This window comes from Sapajus apella, unplaced genomic scaffold (assembly GCF_009761245.1).
Source record: "Sapajus apella isolate SASKATOON/1434 unplaced genomic scaffold, GSC_monkey_1.0 scaffold5, whole genome shotgun sequence".
Taxonomy (NCBI): domain Eukaryota; kingdom Metazoa; phylum Chordata; class Mammalia; order Primates; family Cebidae; genus Sapajus; species Sapajus apella.
In genome coordinates this window covers 46,926,409-46,953,948 of record NW_022436945.1, presented here as the reverse complement: position 1 = coordinate 46,953,948, position 27,540 = coordinate 46,926,409, and the positions used below count along the sequence as shown (strand labels likewise).

General features: G+C 34.4%; 1 protein-coding gene across 3 annotated transcripts in view; it reads right to left on the bottom strand.

The window, feature by feature from the left end:
- Positions 1 to 27,540, bottom strand: part of ADGRL3 (adhesion G protein-coupled receptor L3) — an 844,276-nt gene that overhangs the window by 766,608 nt on the left and 50,128 nt on the right. The window contains exon 3 of one of the 3 annotated variants that reach the window (XM_032272132.1): positions 22,737 to 22,780. The exons of the other annotated variants lie outside the window; for them this stretch is intronic. The gene's annotated coding sequence lies outside the window, so the exon portion shown is untranslated. The remainder of the gene's footprint in view (positions 1 to 22,736; positions 22,781 to 27,540) is intronic. 3 annotated transcript variants of the gene reach the window in all.

Here is a 27,540-nt window from a genome sequence, read left to right as displayed (position 1 = left end):
TGTTTCTTATTTTCAACCCTGAAGACTACCAGAAATACCATAGAAAACATTTTAATAGTCTTCTAAATGCTAAAATTCAGTTTGTTACTAGCTCATTAATTATCTTTGCTCGGAATTCCAGGGTTTTGATGTGAGGGGAAAATTCCCTTGAGGAAAAAAGAAATACTTTTAGATCTTAGCTGCACATCTGTTTGGGAGCAAGAGAAAGGACAGATGAAAGAGACCATCTTTTCGAAACATAGACATGATTCATGCCGTAACTATAGGCACCAAAGCCAGTTATAATAGTTTTTTTTTTTTTTTTTTTTAATTTTTAACGAAAGGATCAGTTGTGTCTCAGTTGAACAATTTTAAGTATAAAGATCCAGGGGAAACATTACCCCATTTTACTTTAATCTGTTCTCTTAATTTCCTGACCAGCCCTTTAGAAATTGTTGACTGCTCAATCATAAAGCCTTACAATGGAGGGTTTACCCAGCAGGTATAAATTCTTGGCTGGCTTCCCTCATGGGATTAGGTTATTACTGCTTCTTCTACAAGTCTGAGAATCTGTCTATACTCTACTTAAGTGGCCACTCCTAATATTTACATTGCTAGGTCTAACATGACCAATAGCATTTATTTTTATAATTTATTGTAAGCAATAGGGCTTAAAATACATTTTGACACATACTAATTTATTTGATCCTCACAACAGTTTCTTTTTGGCACATAGGACAGATATCATTATCCTATTTTTATAAATGAAACAGAAGGATTTCAGGAAGGTTAAGTAAATTATTCTGAACAACACAGCTGGTAAGGTGTGGCTCTGGAACTGGAATTAAGATCTTTAGATGCCTATTCAAGAATTTTTTTTCCACTATATCCCTGTGATTTTAGATTCTGGATTCTAGTCAGCTCTACACCAAGACGCTGGCTCTACTTTAATAATTTAAATGTATTTAAACCTTGACCATAAAAGAGAATTTAAATAAGTAAATATGACATAAATAAATAAAATAAAATAAATAAGTTTAATGAGAAGTGGAGAATGTAACAAAAATGTGTGTTTCTACCTGGGTCATGCCCTATTATAGGTACTTTATATGTTATCTGCATTCATCAAGACAAAGCAGTATGAAACATTTACTGAAGGACTTTACACATTGTTCTAAAGATTGCATGCATAGCTCTAGTCCTTATAACTCCAGTCAGGCTTATATTATCTTTCAGAAAGTGTAAAATTTCAGGCTCAAGAGAATAAATGGTTTATTGGTCCCAAATTATACATCCTCTACATGGCAATATCAGAAGCTGAATTTAGCTGCCTGGCCCTAGTAGTGTCTGAGGGAATATTATGTTTGTATTACAAACTCCATCCACAGGTAGTCAGAAATCATCAAAATACACTTGCTAAAAGTTCAGACATTATTTTTTAAATAAACTAATAAAACTTGGGGGATTTCATTCTGATAGATACAGTAGAAAATAAAATTCTAAGCTTGTTCAGCATTTCAAAGTTTCTAATTTATTTTAATCATTAATTTTTGAATTCTCACAACAATATCGGTTCTGTTTAATACTGGGTATTATGATACTACTCTGATAATATATGGCGTTATACCTATTTTACAGATGAGCACACTAGGAGAGTTAAGCGATATGCCTAAAAATTCATGGTTAAAGTTTTCTATAAAAATAATAAAACGCAGGCTTTCTTTCTAAATTTTAGTTGTCTTCTTACTAAAGTCCCAGCTTGCAAAAAACAAAATAGGAAGACTGTCTAAACAAGAAAAATAAAGAAAGCTAACTAAAATGAAGATTATTTACTAATTGACTAAAATGAATTAGAAATCTACCACAAGGATTCCAAAATCTACAACACAAAATAATTCCTTAAATACATCTCTGGAAATCCCACTAAAAAATTTAGTACAGGAGTTTATAGCCCCAAAAGCCAAAACAAAAAATAAATGTGGTCAAAATCTATAAAACCATGACTAGTGAAAATTCACTAAATTCATAATTAGCAGCATTGAATGCTGTTCCTTTAAGTTTAAAGGAGGCAAATGTATAACAAATGAAAAGATATATTCTCTATACTGCAACCATTACACATAAAAGCCTGAGAAGTCATACAGACAGAAATATAAATGGCTTAAAAGCATCTAGACTTATGGCTGACATACCTCTAATGGGGTTTGTCAGGGAAGCTCTAGAATAATGATGGGGAAAGAGCCTTCTTTGTTGAGGATGTCAACATATTGAAGATGTTGAAGAAACTATAATATATTCCTTTCTCCCCAGCAGCATGACCTTTATTTAATGGATTGGTTTTCAGAGTAAGATAATCAACTTCTTCTGTCTAACAGCCTTTGCACCCAGGTACTTACTCTTCATTTCACCAGAATAGCCCTCCCATCTTTCTGTTTTTGGCCTGCACCCTTATGCCAGCACCCTGTCTTTTCCCTAACGTCTTTCTTTGGCTTGTGCTGCAGAGTCTGAGCTGTAATGCTTGGAAAAAGTAATACAATCAAAGTTGAGTCACAAATGTCTACTTCTTTAATCTTTATTCTGTTTTCTACTTTTATTTTTAAGAGAATAACTAGATTCAACAGGGTCTCCCCTGAGGCCAACAGACATCACTTTTATTTTAGATATGTAAGTAACCAAATGCCCAGTCTTGATCTGTCTAGACATGGTTCACACTTAAGGGCCTACAGGGACCAGGCAGGTTATATAAATGCGTCAAGTGGGTTGAGAAGAAGTAATAGCAAGTGGCAACATCTATGCCAAACTGAAACGTGCATGCTCTCTCTAAAGCAATCTAATTCTAATTTTCAAAGAACATAGAGAAATAAACTTTTCAGACTGGATCGACTATATAGGACACTCTGAGATTTCTAGGGAAAACCAGAAAAACCAGAGGCCTAATGCTTTATCTTCAGATAACATGTTGATAAGATAGCATACTCTTTATCAACATGAATTCATGTATGCACATCCTATGAAAATGAAAGCAAATACCCTTTGCTACCAGTACTAGTCAGATGCTCTAGGAGACTTAGCTATCATTAAATGGTACCTTTGGTGATTACTGAAGAAAGTGCTTTATCAGGTTTTAAAAAGCACTGTGAGGGGCACCAAAGTTGTAAAAGCAGGATCCCTACCCTCAGATAAACCTACAGAATAATAAAGATAGTTACTCTGATAATACAAGAGTGAATCACAGGTTTAAATGGCACAGCAGACAACATTGACAGCTAAGAATAATTACCTTGTTCCCGTTGTATGAACAGTATGCAGTTTGGGGGCAGTATAGCAGGTTGGCTCCATCCTCCTTATAAATTCTGAGGGCTAATAGTGCCCTCAGGTGCAATTCTGGGCCACTGCTTTAAAAGAAAATACAGTGAACCCTAGAAAAAGAAAGTGACTTTCCCAAGGTAAACAAACAAGTTAGTGGCAAAGCCAGAAGCAGATTTCAAAGTGTCCATCTTGTGTTTTTTATTTTATTTTATTTTATTTTATTTTAAAGACAGGGTCTTGTTCTGTCACCCAGGCTGCAGTGCAGTGCAGTGGCATGATCACTGCAGCCTTGATCTTCTGGGCTCCATCCTCCCACCTCAGCATCCCAAGTTGCTATGACAACAAGTATGCACCACCATACCAAGCTTTTGGGTTTTTTTTGTTTGTTTGTTTTTGGTTTTTTTTTCCCCCTTTGGTAGAGACGAGGTCTTGCTATGTTTCCCAGGCTGGTCTTGAACTCCTGGCCTCAAGCAATCCACCCACCTCTGCCTCACAAATCACTCCATTTATCTGGCCTAATCTGATTTTCTTTACTGACCAGCACACTGTCTCTGATAACCAAAAAAACGTACACAAACATATATTTTTTAACCATAAATATGTTATTTTTAAATCACATTCTGTTAAACATAGTTATTAATTCAATACATTTACTGAGAAGCTCTGGGCTTGATACTGGGAGTATAAATGACTGAATACAGCATAAATAGTCCTGCTGTCATGGAAATTCAGTGTCACGCAGAATTTGATGTTTTCAACATGGGGCCAACATGGTTTAAAGCTCATAACATATTCTTCTGTTCTTGTCTTCCATTAATGGGATACAATTGGAAAGTAACTCCTGAATTTCATATTGGAGATGGCAGTCTCTCCCATGGTTTCTATAATAATGTTAGCATTTATCATTTTTATATTTGCTCATTAAACTGTTAGAGATTCTTCATGATGAAAGGTAGAAAAAGACTTTTCATGCCAGAACTCTGTCATCAAATATTTCTCAGACTTCTATACTTTAGCTAACTTTTTCTTGCCAAAGTACAGCAGCTTCTTCCTCTGATATTGCTACCTATGCCCTTTAAGGTTTCTTAATCCTTTGCTCATTATTATGTTGTTCATGGATTCACCTTTTAATACAAAGATAAAAGTGTATTATAACAATCGCAGTTATAAGAAAGCACTTTAGCATGCTTCGTTATAACTGGGATTGCGGAAGACAATAGAGTGTTTATTGTAAAAGTCAGAATTTTTACAGTTTTCAAGCTGTTAATAGTTACTACGTCAAATTCTCTTAAAATGCCATTCTTTTATGCCTAGGAACAGACAGCATTGTGGGGAGAAATATCTTTAAAATAAATATTAAAATACATATTAGTATGTAACACAAAATGTAATTAAGACTTGCACCACAAATTCCATGGGATGGGGAGAAGTGGTAGTTAACAGTGAAAGCATTTGTGATAAACTCTAAATGTTTTATTATATGCAGCTGTAAATCTGACAGTGTCTCAACACACTCTTACATGTCACATATTCGGGGCTGGGGAATGGAGTGTAAACAAAAATTGTACTGTAGCTCTTATATAATGACACATTTTCTAATGCCACTTCTTTATTTTTTTCTTTTTCTTTTAACATTGGCTAGGAAACAGATGGTAGCAATTCAATGCCACAAAATATGCCACAAGGCCTTTCCATGCAAGCATATTTTTCAGCAAGTACAGGATCTGTACAACTCTGCAGAAATGGCTAAGTGCATGGGCACATTCATGGTGGAGGAGGGTAAATATGTCACTCACACTGAGAAAACCAAATTTCGCCGTATCCAGGACCAGCCATCTCAGCAGTGGCTTGCCTCTCCCAGCTGGTAAGAGACACTATATTGTATAATTCCTTCCAAATACCATACTTAGCGAAAATAGAGCTCCAGCATGATGACAGTGGTCTTATTTAAATATTATTTCCATGCCAAAACACAAAAGTCCAACAACAGTAAATCCAAATCCGGTCAGGAGTCCATCATGTGATCTTACTCTATGTTAAAAACAATAGCAACAACAAAAAGAATAAGCACTAACAGGCCAGAAATTGTATTAGGCATTGACATAAAACTTCTCATTCCATCCTCACAACAATCCTAAGTTTTAACATTAACCCCTCGTTACAGATGAGAATACTGAGTTGCAGAGAATATAGGTAACTTCCCTAAAGGCACACAGCTAGCAAGACAGAGGCAAATCCAGGCACTCTGAGTCTAGCATCCATGTTACGATATCCTACACCTCCCCAGAATACCACACAACAGCTAAAAGCTGATTTGACTTATCTTCAACATACTACCTTAGCAGAATATGCTTTATACAGCAGTATGAAGCGTTTTGATAGGCATTTGACTACACAAAACCTCAGTAAATTTTATTTTCAGTGAAGATCATTTCTTCAGAATATCAAAATTAATAGTATTGACAATTACAGTCACTCAAAGGCTACTTTTCATTCTAAATTTGATGTATGTCAATAAAACAGCAGAATCAATGTTGGTTTTAATTAGCATCACATTGAAGAGTCCTTCCAGAGGCCATAGCAGTGTATTCCATGCTGTCTGAGGAAATGTTAGGATAGGGCATTTCTAATTAATGAAAATGATGACATTATTTTTTAATTTAAAATGAGCGCTCATAAAGTAAAAACTATCCTATGGTCCTCATTACATAAAATGTAGGGCAGATTAGATATTAGATTTATATAAGAAGTGAAAGCAATATTATTCTCACCAATTAATTTTATCTTAAAAAATGTAAGATATTACTCTCTTTCCCATTTTCTCCTCTTATTTTTAAAACCTAGAATTTATGACTTCTACATACTGATTTTTTGTCATAAAAATTTTGCCATGCCTGTAATCCCAGCTACTCGGGAGGCTGAGGCAGGAGAATCACTTGAACCCAGGAGATGGAGGTTGCAGTGAGCCAAGATTGCACCAAGGTACTACAGGCTGGGCAACAAGAGCGAAACTCTGTCTCAAAACAAAAAACTTCATTAAAATTCAAAAAATTCACACAAAACTTTAAAAATCGGTATCATGAAACCGTTCTTTGTAAACTCTGTAGAAGCACTACAGACCATTGCTTTCGTATAAGAAATCATCTGCATAATAAAGTAAAATGTTTTAGTCTCTTATAAGAAACAACTTAGAGAAACAGACATTCTGAATAATAACCACATATCCAAATTACATGGATCTGACTGTGAATTTATTCCACTACCCAAAGAACTCACACAAACACTTAAAAAAACAATGTATTTTCATCTCTAGTGTCGAATTTAACATACACTGAAAAGATCTTTGTTCAAGAACTACATTTTCTTTCCTCTTGCTTTGTATTAAACATCACACAAATGAACAGTAAACACCTAGAAGTAGATGGAATTATATATCACCCATTCATTCTATAATGAGAATGAACATTTATGAAAAGGAAACCCTTTTACTATTTAGCTCTAAGAGAAGCCTAGAGAGGTTCATGACATCTAAATATCCACCTCTTGCAATGGTAAGTAAAGTCTTCCTCCATCCTGGTTCTGAGAAAGGTCACTTACACGTTAATTCTGGGCAGGCCATGAATGCTGTTTCTGTGTAATCTGAAACAGTTCAAAAGCAGTGAATAGTCTGTTGTAAATTAATAAGTTCTAGGACTTCAGCAAAGAGATCAGAAATGTGGGTAGACTTCTCTGTTTTCTTATCCACCTCAGTCTTTAATAATTTACTTTTTGTTGTTGTCAACCAGTGCCACAAAAATCAATCTCATAAAGAACTACTTCACATTGATGTGTGTATAAAAGCACTCTGTACCATATGATAGATTTCATTTTGCAATTTTTTTTCATTTAAAGTCTAAAGTACTAAGAAATCTTAACAAAACTCTTACTCTAAGCCACACATAGCTCTAGGGGAGATATATTTCTTAATGCCAAAAGGCATCACCTCATGTGAGATGAGACATTTGAAAACATTCATTTCTGTCAAACCTTGAAGAGCAAGGCCTTAGACATTCAATGCTATACACTTGTGAAAAGCAAAGATTTACAAGACATAGAAATTTCAGTTTCATATTTCCTTCTTGGCCGTTGAAGTTACTTGAGTCTATAAGTCCTGACTTCAACTCTGAAGACCTGGATTTGAATTCTGCCACTTCATAGCTAGATTTCCCTGTTTTTGTTGTTGTTGTTGTTTGCTTTTTAAAGAACACTAATATCTTCTTTACCGTATTCTAAGAGAAGGTGTCTCATATTCCGGTCACATATGAGGCTCTCAATAACCGATACTGTTTACCTTTCCTTCCTGTAACCACAGGTTTCCTCAGTTTATTATGAGACAGAGTTTTCTAAAGTATAAAATTGCCATATGAATAGTATACTTTTTTATTTGTACTTAGAAAACACCAGTATCAAGTCTTCCAAAATGAAGTTTCAACATGATTACAGACAATGAAAAATTGATCAGTAAAGTCATAAAGAGGAAATCAGGTGTTTTGGGCATGGCAAGCCCTAGACTCCATGTTTAAGGAAATGCTTGCTTTCTCACTGTATTAGCTGGTATAAATGGCAGGTGTGAGGATATTTTGCATTTCATGGTCATTCCTACTTTTAGTCTGCCTAATGGCCACAATAATATAAATATATTTCTTCTGATAACAATAATTTCCTGCCTTGGCATTTTGTACTTCTTTTCTCTAATGCATCGCTATGTTACATGCAAAGTCTAACTGACTATAATTGCCACTCTCCTAATATGATTAGGACCTTTTTGATTAGACGCATATATGCTTCAGAAAATGTCTAATTTCAAATAAACGGATTTTTTCATATTAAGAGTATTAACTGAAAAGTAAACAAATAGTACTGTTCCAGTGTAGGAAATACTGCTGTTAGTAATATATAAAATTCCCTGCAATTTTCACATTCTTTGGAGTATTTAATTATTCAGGTAACAACATTCTGTGAGTATTTGGACATTTAAGGCTTCATTTAATGAAAACACAGAAGACATCGTCCTGGCACTTACAGAGTCTACAATTTTAAGTTTAGGCTTTAAACGTGTACCTCTTATTTCTGGGCCTCTGACACTTAACCTTTACTCATTCTGACCTTTAAACATGATTCTTATTTTGCATGTGCCACAGGTCTAAATGATTACGTTTTGACTCTAAGTAAATTGGGGCCTGAAAACAAATCAGTTTATCTATTAAAAAATAAATTTAGAACAAGTATTGTTTCTTATATATAGTAACAAATCTCTTCAACATGTTATTTTGAAAAGAAAACTAAGTTGAGGAACTGGTTTCTCTAGCAACCGTTTGACATGTAACTGTAAGCGTGCCACTTAATTTCTCTTGGTCTCAGTTTCTTTGTCTGTAAAACAAGGGAGCAAAACTAAATGATTTGTAAAGGATTCTTCCCGCTCTCAAATCTATAATCTGAATTAAGTCTTTTACTGAAATGAATTAAATGACAAGTTAATAAATCATCTAGCAGATCAAATGTGATAGTCTGGTTAAGATTTTGTTGGGGGAAAGGCAGACCTGCACCTTGTTTTAATTTGTAAAACAATAGATCTAGCCAAATTTAGAGCTTGCTGAATGTGACAGCCTGTTCTGCAAATGACTTTATTATTTAAATAGAGCATTAGGCCATATTTAGAAACTATTCGAAGTAGCAAAGCAAAATAGAGATTTTTACAGCTTTATTTAATGCCGTGCTTCAGAAAAAATCACATATCAATTTCATTGAATTTAAACACAGATACATTTAAAACTTGGCAAAGGTGGCTATACTAATGAAAGATGATTATTTCTCTACCTATCTGGTACAACCAGGCCACACACAACCATGATCAGATTTAAACTACTCAAACTTGAAACACATGGGATCGAGTGGATAATAGTTAAAATATCTCAAAATCAGACCTATTGTTCTCAAATTCCCTTTAAGAAATATCTTATAAAAAGGGCACACACAAGAAAAAAGGAAGGAGAAGGTAAAAGTTATTAAAAAGCATATGAGCTATTAGAAAGAGAAAAAAAGAATGTCTGAATTCTCATTCCACCTTGATGTTCTAATTAAAATTGGTCATACAGCAGACACTGCACCTGCCAGCCAAAAGTTTATAATGAACAGAGAGACTTACTGCAGAGTCTTTTATCAGTGCAGCTCCCTTAGGGCCAAAAATATTGATCTCTTTCATTGAATAAATACTAAAGTAACAACAAGAATCCATTATGTCTGACCTAACAAGAATTTTTAATTGAACAAGTTACTGTCTGAATGCCAAAGAAAGAGTGGATATAGTATCACTTACCATTCTCTTCTTAAAGCTCTAAGTATAAAGGGCAAATGATGAATGAGTTGATGAAATTACTCATTTTCTCAACAGTACTCTCCAAATACATAAACGTTCCTAGTTTTAAAGAATTACTGTAGTTTTTTGCCATCTTAACAACTTGATCATATATTTTCCATAATCTAGTAGCAATGTTTCTCAAGAAATTATCTTGCTCAATTAATAAAATGATGCATTAAAGGTTTAACATTTAATTTTACGTAATTTTTTCCCAAATATGTGTCATATTTTAATATGCCACCCACCACTGGAATAAAATGAAAAAGAATGCCATTTCTTTCTCTTTGGAGTCGGTTATTAGCACTAAAATAGTATGCTAGCAAATAGATGTTAAATATTTCATAGATCATTTCCTCAGGAAATTAAGTTACATGAGTATTTTTCTCAAACCACAGTATTTACCTCAAATAAGTGGCTGAGGCCCAAGAACTTCTTATACAACTTTATTAGACACTGGGCTAAAACAAAACAGAAAATAAGAAGATGAATATTTGGTTAGCTTAATCAGCAAATAAAAGATAACTATTCCTCTCAAAATGAAGTTTTGGATTTTGCATCTACATAGAGATAAAAAATAAAATCGGGGGGAAAAAAGCTGCTGCAATTACTTCAAATGGCAGTATTAGGCTTGTGGCTTTTGCACTGAAAATTCGACTTTGTCCATTCAAAATAAGCAAAAATTTTTGAAAGAACTGAAGCAATCAGTTAGCTTACTGAGACAGAAATTTCTCCCCAAGTTACCTATACATTTTATTTCGGTTAGTAATTTAGGTGGATAATAAAAGGAAAATAAACGCTATGGACTTGAATCCATGTTTAAGAAAACCAGTCATACATTTACATGGAGTCACTTAAAAGTGCTATATTGGCCAATGTGATGATTATACATATTCATAAATTTTAAAGTCAGATACCAATTTTTCCTCACCAAGATTTTGTACTGAAAGCATGCTCCTATACTTCCATAAAACTTGCTTGATTAGGATATTTTATTTTTTTTTTAGTGTTTTCAACACAACTCTGTAGATATGCTTATGCTCAAAGCTTCAAAATAATAATAAAAAAAAAAAAAGTGAAGTCCACTAAAATACTCCATACCCTGACTCCAATTTGAGACAGGTGTCTTCTCTGAAAGAGATACAGAGATTACGTTCATCTACAGCATGCCTTTTTCTTGAGAGGCTCACAGTTTTTCTATGCCAGTACATGAGAGAAGGGCAAGAAAAGAGAAAATAAGGCATCTTTGTTTACTTGTTACTGAACCATGTTATCAGGAATGGGGCAGCCATTCCTATTAACCGTAGTCATAACATCAATTCACTGTAAATATACATTCTAGTCTATGCTGTAATGTTGATAGTGGCTTGTAGCAAAGCTAAAATCAAGAGAAAGATGAGAAAACTGACACTGTAGGTGCAAATGAATCAATCTATACTTCCTCAACTATCCAGGGATTATATAGCATGGTAGTGGAAAACAGGAAGGTGCTTGAAAGTTAGTCAGTCTCTGAGGTCAATGGCGGTACAGTAGGCATAAAAGTATTCTCTCTGTGTGACTCTTATTTAACATACATGAATTATTCTTAGGGGAGGGACCAGAGACTTATTCCTGCTAGGTTGCAGCTATGACCTTCCTTAAAAATAAGAAAATGCTGATTGATGCTTCATAAATACCACATTCTGGCAATTTATTACATTAGACATTTATTTTATTTTTAGAAAAGGTTATTATAAATATATTCCAATGGAATTGAAAGTTTAATTTTCCAGCTAGGACTACAAATGCTTTTGCTATGCTACTTATTTTATTTTGAATCTGCTTCAATCTTTTAAATACGTTTTAAACATGACATCCAATGCATGAAAACTACTATTAGGCTCAGAATTATAATAGTTTGACAAAGTCTAACACCTAGAAGAAAATTTAAAATATTTGGAAAAATACTAATCAAAACTAAACAAAAATTCATTGATTAGTAATAGTCCAGCATATTTCCATTAGTGAAATTATGATTATGGCAGTAAAGTGTCTATGATTTCACCATTAAAGAACAATGGCACTGACATTAGTCCATGGCTTACTTTAATTACTGGACTACTATACTTTGGAACAAAAAGATGTTTGTGTAAGCATAAAATATTTTTGAAAGGATTAGATTTACTTTAGTTATAAAACAATTTTCATTCTATAAGAGTAAGCATCAAATTCACAATTACAATTATGACACTCAGAATTATGTCATAAAATATGTATCCCTATATTTTTATATCAGTCTGTAAATCTCAACTGGGATCCACAAATCTGAATATAGGATCCCTGCAGAACATTTCCTATCTAGAAATTCTGTCCACAAACATGCAGTAAGGATGTAGTAACTCAAAGTAATATATGATAAATCTCTTTTTTCAATAGAAGTGATGTTAAAATTGAATGTTATGTTCTTAGAGTCGTATAACTCCCACTATATAAAAGTCCCCCCAAATGTAAGTCAGCTCTTTGTTTTGCTTTATGAATATGTTTGAGCACAATTTAAGCTTTTTAAAGTATCTCTAAATGTGTTCAAAGATGTAAGAGAAGACATAGAAAAAGCCTAGAAAACATCTCTGTCCAAAGTAGCCCCAAAGCCAGAAATAACATGAAATGGAGAACCAAGTCCAGTGTCAGAAAGCCTTTAGAATATAGACCCTTAGGATATAATTGTTCGGGGTGAATAGAGAAGGCATGAACCAGAAAGCCCAGCGAACCAATCTGAAAATGGAATAATGTTGTGACTATAAAGTATAAAAAAATTATTCTGTAGATAACCTGAAATGGTGCAAATTACTGTTCAAATTACTGTGCAAATTACTTTGTTATCAAGTTATAACAGCCTGTATAAAAATTCTGGAAGTATAAAAAGATTTAATTATTTAAAATTCAAAAGTTAGTATGTCAGAACTGCAAGTTAAATTTATACCATTATAGATCATTTTCCCCAAATATCTATGGATATTGATGTATGTGGTTTTATAAGGGACAGAGAAAAGATAAGTTCCAAAATGCAAATATTAAAGATCATTATATTTTAAGTTAGAATTGCACAGAAGGTCAAAAATCATAGATTCTGAAGCTAATTTTTCACATTATCTTATTGTGTGTGCCAGGACCTCCTACTTGCTGGAAATGACGAACCTCTTCAGTATGTTATATTGCTTTAATTCAAAGGCCAGTTTGATTCAGCACTTTTAGTTATTCATCATTGTTCAAAGCTAGTAAATTTCAAAACTTGCCCGTTTCAGCCAATTATCTCGCTTTTTTTTCTCCTAAAACAAATCTCATGATGTTATACTTTTTGTCATATTACATAGTGCTTTTAGCCCACAGAGATTAGAGGTTGCTTAGACTATAAGGTATTCCCAGCACCTTTTTCTGACACTGTTCAAAGCCGCTTTAGCTAACTACTCTCCTCTGCTTAGTTGTCCCCGGGATATAGGGAATAACCGTTGCTATCAAGGTATCAAAGAACAGATATAAAACCTAGAAGAGATAGCCTAGAATCATCAGTTATATGGCAGCTCTCATGGAGCAGGGGAAGAGTCAGTAAATCAAAACCGCCTTAGAAATAATCTTGTGAATTGTGAATGGGATGAACAAAGATCATCAGCAAATGACAAAGCTTCACTTACTGAAATCCAGTATTAATTCACAGGTTTTTTTCCAAACTGATCTTTGGTAGATTCTAATTTCTCAGAAATAAAGAACTATTATTCAAGTTGATAGAATTAACAAAAATCAGCCCCAAAATTCTGTAAACAAAGGTAACGCCTACTACTGATCATCAAATAAGCATGTTTTGAAGAGTCTGTAATTTTATCTTCTCACTTTTCCTTTTTTCTTCTCTACCTTTTCAAAGTAGGAAATCCCACCAATGTTCTCTTCTTACCTCTTACTTGGGTAATCAACATTACAACTTTAAAGACTAACTGTAACCATGAAACACACAAGATGCCTTTTACTGACATACATGGTTACTGAGACCTATGACCTTGGCCTTCCTAGCTTGTATTAGTAGTTACTGAAAAGGTTTTGTTTATTTAAGAAAACACTTTTTTTCAAGAATACTGTATACTTTCAATACAATGTATCTCTTTTTCCCTCCCACTCTGCAGAGCACAAAAGATAAACAATGGAATTCCAGTACCAGCAGTATTTGTCATAGGTCAAATACACCACTATAAATGACAATTCTCTACTTTATTGGTAAGGAGTATGTTTGACTGAGTTTCCTACTGTCTTCGAAGCACAATATTTACCATTATGGATTAATAATTTGACACAAAGAAAGCAAACCCTTGAGTAACGTACACTGGTTTTACTTTTGCTGAATACATGCATGAGTGATTTTTTAAAAAGAGGAAAAGGAGGGAGGGAATCTGAATTTTGATGTGATTTAGAAAGAAGAAGCATCCCTCATACACTTACTATATGTTGCAAACCTATGTTTGATGTTTTCCAAGTTTATAATCACTCTGAGCAAAACTTAAATCTAGATAATATGGTCCTTTGCTATGTTTGTCCATTTGGGGTTCTAATTGTAGAGAGGGTAGTTTAAGGAAAAGGTTAATTAACACAGCCGGATCTATATGAAACATTTTTGAGGCTAAGACAATTTCAATTCAATTCCCCTAGAAATCAGTTCACTGGAATTCTTGGCTTTCTCCCAAGCAGTTTCTTAAAAAGGTTACCAGCTTAATTGAATGAAATCAGAGTCTGCAACCATTAACAATTATCTATAGAGCAATACTTGTTATTAGACTGAATAAAATCAAAGTCAGAAACTAACCACAATTATTTATGAAGCAGTTATTCTTGATATTGGCCAGTCTGATTGCATTGAACTATTAACTTCCTGAAAATCTGCATGTTTCCTCTTTCAGGCAGACACCACACAGATAATCAAGGACACCAACAAGCTTATCTCAAAATAATTTCCATTTATTTCAAAGGAAATCAAAATTAACCTGGAACTATTGGAAAAAAATCTACCCTAAATGGATAAATAACATAACCCATTTTATTTTTTTAGTTAAAAATTTATTGACATTCTGAAGATATAAGGATTGCAAATAACTCTAAAATTGCTTCTAATTTATCATAGGAATTTCTTCCCAAAAATATTAATCACAGCTGGATTGAAACGGTCTTTGGGAAATGTGGCAATGTTGTTTATATAAGTATACCACATTATAAGTCTACTGGAGAGCCAAGGGAATTTGTGTTTGTGGAAAACAAAAGAACAAGCAGTGAAAGCTACTGAGATAGGTCTGAAGGTTCAGAATTCCTTCCTGAAAACAGCCTATTTTATCTACAACCATGAAGCTCTGGATATGACGTTTTCTGTTGACGAATCAATCATTTCTACTTTATGGCAAATACATTGCTTACTATTTCAATACTTTTATCTCCTTGGTCCTGGAAACTTTTTTAAAATTCATTTGAGAAGCAAGTGTCCACAATTTTGATGGACAGAACTTGAAATGACTGAGCAACAGAGTCATAATCATACTGAACTGAATGCCTCATTAGATGACTAGCAGCACATCACATAACATTTAAGGCTTTTTCTGGTACCTCATGGAAAACAGACATTCTATTGAAATGAGTATGATTTTAGAAGTGTTTATACTTTTTGTAAAATGAAACGCTAGAATTATACATTAAAAAGTCAAAGAGATGAGACTTTTTCGGGGTCTTATTTTTTCAAATGCACTCTATGCAAGACAAGTGCTTTACAATTTACATTCAATTATAGCTAATACTGAAAGCATTAAACCCTAGTTACCAGGTTTTCTCCCCATTAGGAATAGCCCAATTTTTTTAACGCAAAAGTGAATTTAAGGATTATTTTTCTGGGAAAATTGGGAGTTTCTTTACCACAAAACTCAGTTTCTACTAAAATAGTTTACACATTCTAAATTTTAGTTTAATTATTTACACTTAATAATGCTAACAAAATGAGATATATTCAGGAAATAATACAGCAAAAAGTGAATTTGAGCATGAATTTTTTCCTGCAATTATTTTACATTTGTGTAACTTTATAATTTAGCTATTCATTATCTGCTTAATAAATAAATATATCAAGATTGCATTCAGTAGTTTTCAGAAATCACAAATATGTAATTTTCATGTTTTTCTTAAAAACTAACCTCTTATAAATATGCACAAATACTAATTTTCTGGGTGCTATTTTGGACCTCTTCCCCAGTACTACCAATTCAGAGATGAGAAACTGGTGGCTGGTCCAGAAACATTTTTAAAGATATCCATAACAGTTTTTAGAGTGGCTGTAGTACATCAAAGGACAAAAATAATGAATCGGTTCCACATAATTCAAACTATTTAATAAAATAGATAAGGAGTCTGTGATTCCCTGGTAAGTTGGTAGAATCTTATAAAGTAGAACAAAATTAGAGAGAGGGAGCATAAGTCCTCAAATCCTGCCTTCTTTCTCTTTTTTCTATGAAGGCAAATCTTTTTAACGACTATGATCAAATAAATACCATTAGGATAAAAAAAGGGCCCAAAAGAGAGAAAATGATTATAAGAGACCAGAGAAGTTCTGGTTACTGGCCCAGGTAAGAAGCAGTCTAGGTGAGTAAATGCTACGAGAATGACGAATGCTAATATAGTATCTGGAGAATATTAAAGCAATTGTTGCCCACATTTTTAAAAAGAGTGAAATCGAGAAATGACACAATGGCTACTTTAATTTTTTTTTCGTGGTAAAACCATAACTAATAAAATACAGAATTAGCACTTACAGGGGAAAGGGGTGGTTTTTAGTGAGGTCATGCCAAACTAACTTTACTTTCTAATTTTGAAAAGGTTACTATGATCAGACACTCAGCCTATTAAATTTCACAAAGGGCTTTGCTACAAAATAATACATATGATACATAATAAGAAGAATGTATTATAATTACATTATCATAGATGGCTGAATGTTCATACCACATGCCACACGGCTATGGCACTGCTAAAATGTAAAAATCATTATTATAACTGCTGCATATCAAAGATGATGCTCAGAGATAAGTCTTGATTCCACCATGAGCACCTTCAACATGGAATTGTGTTCAAAAATAAACCTTTGACATAGTTTACTAAACCTTGCCTGGTCTCTGTTTTAACATTTCAATCTCATCTTTCCCAAACTTCTCCGATTCCCTTTGAAGTCTAAGCTCTAACCCTGCCAAACTCAGTTGTTTAAAAGAACAATCCTCTCTTAGTTTTGGAACTTCACACACATTGTTTCTTTCTGCCTCAAATATTTTTATCCTCACTCTTTGCATGACTAATCCTAGCATCTTTCAGAACTCAAGTTAGATATTACTGCTTTTGAAAGGAGATGCTCTCCTTGACCTCCCTGGCTGGTTTAGACGTCCTCGCAAAGACTGCGTCGTAACACTATATTATGCTTTCTATCATACTTTATTGTAATTCTTTCTTTAATCATTTGTCTCTTTTATTCAGCACTGTGCCTGTAAACCAGCTCCTGAAAAAATAAAAATTCCTTATTTATAGTGTTGGCCAAATTCCATGGGAAAAATATCCTACTACCACCACATATATACCCTGGCAGATTTCAAAATACAGTTGGCCCTCTGTATCTGTGGGTTCCACGTTAATGGATTTAACCAACAATGCATCAAAAATATTCAGGAAAAAAATTCCAAAATGTTCCAAATATCAAACTTGAATTTGATGTGCACCAGATGCTACATAGAATCCATGCAAACGAAGAAATGTGTAGGCCTTGTATTAGGTATCACAAAAATCTAGAAATGATTTAAAGTATACAGAAGGGCCAGGTGCAATGGTTCATGCCTGTACTCCCAGAACTTTGGGTGGCTGAGGCAGGAGGCTCTCCTGAGCCTAAGAGTTTGAGACCAGCCTGGGGAACATAACAAGACCTTATTTTCTCTAAAAATCAACTTAGCTGGGAGTGGTAGTGCACACTTATAGTCCCAGCCCCTCAAGAGGCTGAAGTGGGAGGATCAAGCTTGAGTCCTGGAGATTGAGGTTATGCCTTGGTAAAGTGATATTTTTCTCTTAATACAAATGAGAATAACAGGTGTGTTGGCTCATGCCTGTAACCTCAGTACTTTGGGAGGCCAAGACAGGAGGATCTCTTTAGCTCAAGAGTTCGAGATCAGCCTCAGCAATATAGTGGGACCTCGTCTCTACAAAAAATACAAAATTAGTTGGGCGTGGTGGTACACACCCACAGTCCCAACTACTTGGGAGGCTGAGCTGGGAGGATCACTTGAGCCTGGGAGACCAAGGTTGCACTGCGCTGGGATGATGCTACTGCACTCCAGCCTGGGTGACAGAGTGGGTCCCTGTCTCAAAAAAAAATTTTTTTAAAGGCAACTAAGATTCTATTGCATAAGATTACAAAGCTCCTAAACCAGTCTTCTAATTCAAGTGACAGTTACATTTCTATGTATTGATGTGTATTCTCTGCTATGCATTCTGCTAGGCACTTTTCATTCATTATCTTACTGAATTCTTACAGCCACCCTAAAAGAGAAAGTGAGACTCAATGATATTAAGTAACTTTTCCCAAATTAGAAAGGCAGTAAATGTCAAAAATAACAAACAATACCTCATTGTCTAACACCAAAGCCTTTGTTCTTGCTGTTACACTCTATTTCTAGCAGAAACTGCACAACATTATACAGTCTCTATTCATTTCATTATTCACTAACACGGGAATCCGGCGATGACCAGAGCAAAGAGTAGACAGAGATTTACATTCTTGGTTCTTTATGTCAACAGCACTTGGTTAAATACATTGGTAAAAGGTAATAATAAAATGAATACACTTCATTTTAGCCTTTATCTGTTGTATCTCTCATCCATGTAATATAAACAACCATCATAAGGTTTCAAATACTCTTCAAGTGTTTCATATATTTACAGGTTTATTATTCAATGAAACCATCTTCTGTATCATTCTGATCTCTCCCAACTCTGACCTAGAATGGCATTAATATCTAGCATGTTTATCATATATTCTGACATTTGACCTTATACGTCTCATAAACACCAATGAAATTTGAAGTTCCTTGATTGCAAGAACTATTTTAATATTTTGGGAGGAATCCCTGAAGCCTCTCGTACACTGTTAGATATCAAGTACTTATTCAAATGCTTCCTAAATTGAATCATAAAGTAATGATTTTTGAAATAGTTGAAAAGAGAAAATCTAATAAGTCACAGGCCTCTATCTTGGTAACCTATTTGAGTCTGCATTGATTTGCATCACGTTATATTAGAATGTCAAAAATTTCCAATGAAAGTGAATATTTGAGAATATAAACATGTGAAAACAAAGGGGAAAAAAACAGTAGGTAACAGAAAAAAAAAAAAACGTGAAAAGTAAACACTCCTGCTTTCCTCCTTTCTCACACCTCATTGGTGAGGAGGACATTTCCTAGTGATTTCAGTGGTAAGCATATGGACGTGCTGTTCAGGAAGGATTCATGCAATGTAAATACTATGAGGATAAAACTGAAAACCCTAGGCTGTGGGAAAAATTGTTTTGTTGAGTTTGCTTAGAATTTGGAAGAAGCCTGACCAATACTGAGTAGTAATGGTCTTCTATTAAATTGTCATGCCATTTTTCATTATTTCTTAATTATTAGACATGGTGACAATGGGAAGACGTGAGTGAATGATTTTGTTGGCAAATATCATGATTTATTTTTGAGATAAGTTCAACTGATGGAAAAGCGTCCCTGGAGTGATAGAGCTAATGAAGCAAATTTGGAAATGCTTTAAAATTTTGGAAAGATAGAGGAAAGGACAAATTAGTATATTTTAATCTTGATAATGGGATTTAAGGAAGCAAAGTAAATAAGGATTATTTTTATTGCATTTGCAATGTTCAATATTATCTAATTATGCTTCCTAAAAGTAGATTATTTTGTTTATTTTTGTGATGTATATGAGAAAAGTGATTACTGCTGAGTTTTCTAACTTATCTATTGTTTATAGACTCTGTGATATTATAGTTCTAGGGGCTATAAAGGAGAAAGAACAGTACCCTGGGTGTACTCTCCCACGGTTAGGCAACACCTTAGAAGTGTCAATAATAATTCATTGATTTCATTGTATACAATGCATACACTGACTATATAAACACTGAATTCAATATAACTGACTGAGCACTTAGTATGTGCCTGACACAGACCTAAACACCTAGACATTAGGTCATTTACTTAACAAAACCATCAGGAGAGGCAGATGCTATTTGCAGGGTCCTTCTACAAAGGAAAGAATCAGGGAGGCAATGTTTCCAAGGTCCCTCATCCCAGAGGAGCAGAACAAAACTTGACTCCAGGACTTCTGGACCAAAGGCTTTATGAGCCACACTACATCATTCAACATAAACCACAGGCTTATGAATTCCAGGGGATGCTAGTGGGTCCTAAATATTGCAAGAGCTATATATAGAGAGGATTCTAATGCAGAAGGAAAGTAACCATCAGCACCAAAACCATGGTGACTTGTGGGGCAAAGTGTCTCCTCATTTGAGGATTCTCTGCTGTTATAAGAAGGAGGTCTGTATTACTGGAACTCCAACTACAGTTTATCAGTGGACCTGGTCCACGAGTCCATTCAGAGCTAGCAAGCAAGATCTCTTGTGATAACCAGTATTTAGTCTGTGGGGGACAGGCCTTTGCACTAGGGTTTAAAAAATATTAGTCCTGAGGGAAGCTGGGGGCTGGAAGTAGCCAAAGGAAGACCTTGGGGACTCCTAACCTGGATGTATACACACACTACTTCTGGCTCTCAGATAGAAATCAGGCAGCTGGGATCACACACACACACATTTTCCACACAAACTGCTGCACCTCCTTTCTAAAATGTGGGGCACACACATACACCCCTCTAATTCAATTAAGCAAAATAAAACAAAAAATGGTCTGAAGTGAAATACTCTTTAACAAGTTTGTAAAAACTGACTACAGATGATCACTGATACCATATTAATATTATATCATAACTTATTTGATTTTTACTTTTGACTGTTACTTATATCTGCCAAAATACATCCACATTGGGTTTTGGGAGGAGTTGAACTTTAATATTTATGTTTGTCTTTAAAAACTTCACTCAGACCATACATTTAATGTCTTCCGAAGCAACCTATTTAGTATGTCTAATACTATGTTCAAAGAACCCTAATCTTCATAAATACACATCTTGTCTATGAATTAAACAAATAGGCTCACTGGCCCACACAACATATACTTGCTACCAAAGGATTATTGTGGTTTTAAAAATAATAACAAACAGAACTAATTAGAAACCATAAATAAATATTATATTAAAGCTACTGTTTTGAATAATTATCTTCTTTCTTCTCTCCACAACTTAGAAGCAAATGGAATTTTTTATTTCTTCCAACGGAGTTAAAAATTGAAACAAGATCAGTTTCTTGACATTGTGATCTATCACAGACTACAATGATATTCATAGGAGGGCAAACGTGTCAGTGATAGACTTGGGAATATGGATTTAATAGAAATACCACATTTTGATCCTGAGGAATTCAAAATATTGAAAGGTGAAATAAAATCATGGAATATATTTTACAACGAAACTGCCTCTAAGAACTATGGGCAAGATTTGCATTGGCTTTGTGGAATGTACATTAAGATTTTTCAGCACACTTCTGTGTTCAGCTGGGAGATATTGTGTTATAACTTTCATGCTTCAATTCATGCTAAAATTTGATTTTCTGTGTGTATGTTAAGCATGTGCTTAAAAGACCTCAATTGTAAGAAATAAGAAAGGGAATAAAAAAAAAACTCTTAGCACTTTTGTAGGAAATATTAATGTAGTTTTTCAAAGCACAGATTATTTTCCATCAATAAAAGTAGGATATGAGACTACAGTTAGCCAAATGCAATGCAAATTGAACCACATTTTTAAAATGTAATTTTTATCCTGTATGTCTTCAATCATCCTTAGAGTTTATAAACTCAGTTTTATTTCCAGGTTATACTGGATAGAAGGTAAAAATTAACATTAAGTGAATCATTGGTAAAGTAAAAGTAAAATGTGCTTTCTCTGTTTGATTTGGTATTCATTAATTCACAGTATTTCTTCACACAAAATAAGTAAACAAACAATGGATGCTAATCTCTGAAACTTTATCTTGAAAGATTTAAATGATGTTCTTGAAAATGTCAAGTCCTTTTACTGGCTCATATTCAGGAAAAACAACATGATAATTATTGCATTATTGTTACTAGTTCAGAAAAAACTCAGATTTTTCATAAATTCTAGTTAGCTTTGCAGAAAGATAGTTTCTGATGTGTTTTGGAATTCCTAAATATCTATCAAATGCTGCTATGGTTTAAATCAATGCTCAAATATGCAGGTAACAAGGAAAGAAGCAGGATACACTTTGAGATTAATGGTGTAAAAGGTAAAGGATAAGGAAAAGGATGATTAAAACAGCCAGACAAACAGTTGTTGAGTCAGAATTTTCTGTCAAGAGAATGACCACCTGACTGAAAAGAACAGAAGAAAAACTTATCAGAAGGAAAAGTGAAGCTAATGGTTAAAGAATGTGTTTTGGGAAACACTGATTCACTGAAAAAGTATTTCAGTCCCCTAGACCATTTGACTAAGAACCAGATTTTTTGAGAGGACTTGCAAAATAGATCCAATAACTGCAGTAATCTTTGAAGGAACTTAAAAGATTGGGGAGGAGCCAGAAGACTGCAGGCTGATGCCGACACATGCATATTCACTTTACGATAAAGGAAAACAGTAAATTCTTCAAAATATCGACAGAGGAGCTTTATACTATTATTACAAAAGCTTCCATAATAACTTATTAGGGATTGATTTGTATGGTGCTAGGAAACAATTTATTGTACCCTGGCTACACTAACCATGAGTTATTTCAAATAAAATAATGAGACACAGACAGGATTGTGGTTAAGAGTGATTTTTCTGTGTTAAACTTTCAAGACTAATTTCCTACCTGTTTGATGTGGCCAAGTAATTTCCACTCCTGTATCTTGGCTTCTCCTGTGTAAAATAATAATAATGGAACTTCATAACATTGATGTTATATATAAATGTATTTAATAGACCTTCATGACATCATAAGACAATAATTTGCATGTCTCCTTCTGAGTGAATAATCAAAAATAATATCTCTAACCGTAAATTTTATTCTTTCAGAACATATCAGACATGTATAGCTTGGCACATGTCTGGTTTTAACAAGGCAATTGCGAAGTTCACTCATGACTGTCTTCTACATACAGTGGAGAAGAAAAAAAATTTTTTTACAGAAATAAAATCAAACCAATGTTTAGTAAGAGGAATCCAAAACCCATTTCATAAGCAGACCAACTGAATCATTTCAAAAACTCTAGTGTATAAGTCTGAATATGCTACAACTTCTGGCCATAAGGTTTGCTTCAGACAGCAGTTCTTAATTTGAGAACCTTCCACCTTAAAAATTTCACTGAAGTGAGCAAGTCTGTGTTCAAGAATAATGGGATATCAACCAACCCTGACTGGCAGAAACAAATGAATTTAGCAGTCAGGTAACATCATTCCAATGTGAGCCAAAGCAACATCCTTTAATCTAATGTATGTTCATAATATTTATACTGCAATTGGGTTAGCTTGTATACATTATCCATCCCATTCTTTCAGTGATGTAAAAAGTACAAGAGTGTCATATTATGAAATGCCTCTACTTAAAAAGATTAAAAGATAGTAAGAATGAAGGTAACCATGGGTGCCATGGTGTGCACTAGGTCAACAGCAGGGATGATACTGAAAGATAAAAAATAAACTGGAAAAGAATGTAAAAGGTTCTGAGCTGATCCACAAGGAAGACAAATCGGTCCTAAAAAGCAAGTTTTGAGTGTATAGATGAACAGAGGATCAGTATCCATCCTGGGTGCCTGTCAACCTCATGTTAATTTAGGAGATAAAAATTTGTCCAGGAAGTTAATAAGCATGGTAACAACTACTAAGGATCTTTTGTCAAAATCCATGGATAATTATAGTTTCCAGGCATGTTCACACTTGTACACAGTGCAGTGAGGGAGTTAAGTGGAAATCCCCAAGAGGAGGGATCTATAACAGGGAATGATTCACAACAGAATATCTAGCAGCATAAAGTTGAAGAGCATGCCTGGTTTTAAGGTAGAAGATAAAGAATGAAGAGAACTGGTCATGCACAGCCATGTCATTCTTATTCATTTATTTATCTTTTTCAATGTTCAAGATTTTAAAACAATTTCAAACAGCACTAAGAAGGTAGAAACTTTCATAACAAAAATCTGAACTAATAGTTTCTTTAAAAATAATGTATTTGGCAAGACTTACACACCATATCCCTAACTCATTAATGACCCCTACTTAACCCATGAGGCTTTTGAGTTTATGATTCCCATTTTAAAACTTCTAAAAAAAAAAATGACTCACAATTCTACAGGTTAGAAGTGAACTGGGGACTGTATAGAGAATGCTTTTTCACCTTGACCTAACCCAAAGATGCTGAATGTAATTGAACTCCTCTAACTGAAAAATAAATAATACATAATGAGTTTAAGCAGTGGTTAATATAAAAAGAGCCCAAAGTAGCAAGCTTTCTTTTTCTCAACTACTGATTATTGACAATGCTACTTGATTGTTTGTACGGTACTTTCATAAAGATGTTTACACTCAGAATTAAGCAGAGGCCAAAAAACATAGAGTTGGATGCTCAATTTATGGGAAAAAAATCTTGGTTCACAGATTCATAGGAATTTAGAGCTGCAAAGGCATTTGGAGATCATCTGGTGCAACTCTTACAGAGGTAACAATTTACTAACTTGTATGCAAAATGTCAAAGCCTTTGAAGCTCACTTTCATTACAAAGTACAAAGTAATTCCAGAAATAAATTTGGTAAGTTGTAATACAAATGGTATTAATTGGAAAGGCTATAAATATATTTAATTTTCTCTATATAATTATATATTATATATAGGATTTTATGTGTGTGTGTGTGGGTGTGTGTGTGTGTGTGTATGGAACTGAACATACAAACAAAGTTGTATACATATTACAAAGTAGGCCTGTCTCAGCTCTCTTGTCTCTCATCCCTGTGACACAGTCAGGATGCTTTAATGAATACCCAAGGGATCCTGCAACACAGTATATTCCCTGGCCTGCTTGGAAATCAGACAACCGTTCCTCTTGCTGTAAGTCTTCCATACAAAGGCTTTCCTCTCTTTTTTCCCCAACAAATAAGACCCTATGTTTATCAATAGAGTAAGAAAATGCTGATTACTCACCTCCAATAAGTAAACTGAGTCAATAACCTACAGGTATGAGACAGTCAGGGAGGTTGGTAATGAATGTCCTACTCATTCGCCAATATAAAAATAAATTACCAAATAATAAATGCTGATTCTTTGTAATTTGGAATAGCTAGCTTTATATTTTTTGAAAAAGAAAATTCTGTGCATGAGTCAGAATCATTATCATAACTTTGCTGTGTTTGCAAATTTCTGGCAGGTTAATTTTTGATAGCTGGGGAAGAGAAAAGCTTCCAACCAATTTTCTAAATCATCTTTAGGCAAACATCCAGGCGCAATCACCTGTAGACTCCTGCCTAAAGGCCCAGGTACGTTTTGAGAAAGCAGTCAGATTCTTGAATGATTTACAAAGTTAACCATTAAAGCTTCTCATATAACTGGCTTAGGCTGAAAATAAGTAACCAAAAATACACGCATGACACACCTTAACCTCAGTGTCCTCGCCTCACTCGGAGGAGAAAAAGCGTCCAGAAAAGGCAAGTCTACACTGGATATTCAAATCATTTTCAGATATGAGCCTATGTAAAGTATTCCTAGTCTGAGGTCAATAAAAATAAAAATTAAATTGCAGACCTGATGATGAGCAGAAGACACTATGGTCATTTAGATGTAAATATATTTCCTTTTTGTTTTAAAGTTAAAATAGTATCATTAACTACTGGGGGCCAAAATGTCACATTTTGAATCAAGCTACCAGGACCAAAAAAGAAAAAGTTCATCTAACTTGAAACAACTGAAATTAGCAAGAGTCTAAAATACAGTGATCTGACAAAGCAAGCCATTAGCTGAATTTGAAATTATTGTGCTGTCACTTCCAAACAAATAACAGGGATCAATTTGGAAAGTTAATGAGACATTTACATCTGAAACACAATTATAACTACAGCCTCTAGAGCTAAGTTTTAAGAATATTCATTCACTGTCATTCAAAAATTTGAATCACTTATTTGTTTGTAATGAACACTAACTTTAAAACATTTATCAGTCACTTGTTCTTCAAATCTTTTGACAAAATAGTGTAATGATGATGTTAATGATACAATATTAGTAAATAATATACTGAGTTAAGAATAATTTACCTCCTGTTGTTTCTTATAGCTTTTAAAAGGAGCTACAGACATGTTATTTAATTTAATGTACACATAATGAACTTATATGCATGATACTGATCTAGACATTTTTAAAATAGGCAAATTTAGTCCTCATAAGAACCATAGGGGCTGGACACAGTGGCTCATGACTGTAATTCCAGCATTTGGGTGGCTGAGGTGGGTGGATCACCTGAGGTCAGGAGTTCAAGACCAGCCTGGCCAACATGGTGAAACCCTTCTCTACTAAAAATACAGGTTATCTGGGCATGGTGACAGGCATCTGTAATCTCAGCTACTTGGGGAGCTGAGGCAGGAGAATCACTTGATCCTGGGAGGTGAACGCTGCAGTGAGCTGAGATCAGACCAATGCACCCCAGCCTGGGCAACAAGAGTTAAACTCCTTCTCCAAAAAAAAAAAAAAAAAAAGAACCTTAGTAAAAGAAACTTCTGCAAGAAAAATAAAGTATGATTGAGGATCACAATGCCTTTTAAACAACAAGAAAAAACTTATCCTAGAGTTGAGAGTGTGAAGATCCAAGATTAATAAGATGAAAATCTAGGAGAATAATAATTATAAAGTATTATTCTCAATAATTTATAAAACTTAATGCTAGATTAAGTTAATCAAACTTAATCATGTTTACTCCTTGTTGTCTTTCATCCTTCCATAATGAGCAGCCAGGCCCTGGCAATGACCACAAGTTGCCTGACACTATCCCAAGAAGTCTTAAATGTCTGTGTCCTTCCACCTTGAATCTGGGAGGGCTATGAATTCTTTAACTAATAGACTGTGGCAAAAGTGATGCTATGGGACATCTGACGTCTGAAATGAGGTCATCAAATGCCATGCAGCTTCCTCTTGGTCACCTGATGCACCTGCTCTCTGAGCGTTCCCCTTTCAATCACAGCTGTCAGCTGGGAGAAGTCCAAGTCACATGGGGAGACCATATGCAGGTTCTCTAGTCAGCAGTCCAGCGAGGCACAGCCTTTGGTCAGGGCAGCCCAGAAACCAGGCATATGAGTGAAAGAGCCTCCAGACAATCCAGGCCCCAGACCTTTGCAACCCACTCAGTCTTTGGAACCTTCCCCACTGAGGCCCCAGACATGATGGAGCAGAGACAAGCCCTCACCTTCACTGCCCTGTCAGAATTCTGTCTATACAATTTGTGAGCATAATAAAATAGTAGTTATTGTATGCCATTAGATTTGGGAAGTTTGTTATACAGCAACAGATAAATGGACTACCACTCTGGTTAAATTATCTAATCATCTAAGTTCATTTCCATAAAGGAAACAGTAGTAATAAAATAATTTTAATGATCTCTTGCTCCAGATACATTGTTAATGCTTCATATTTATGATTTTATTTAA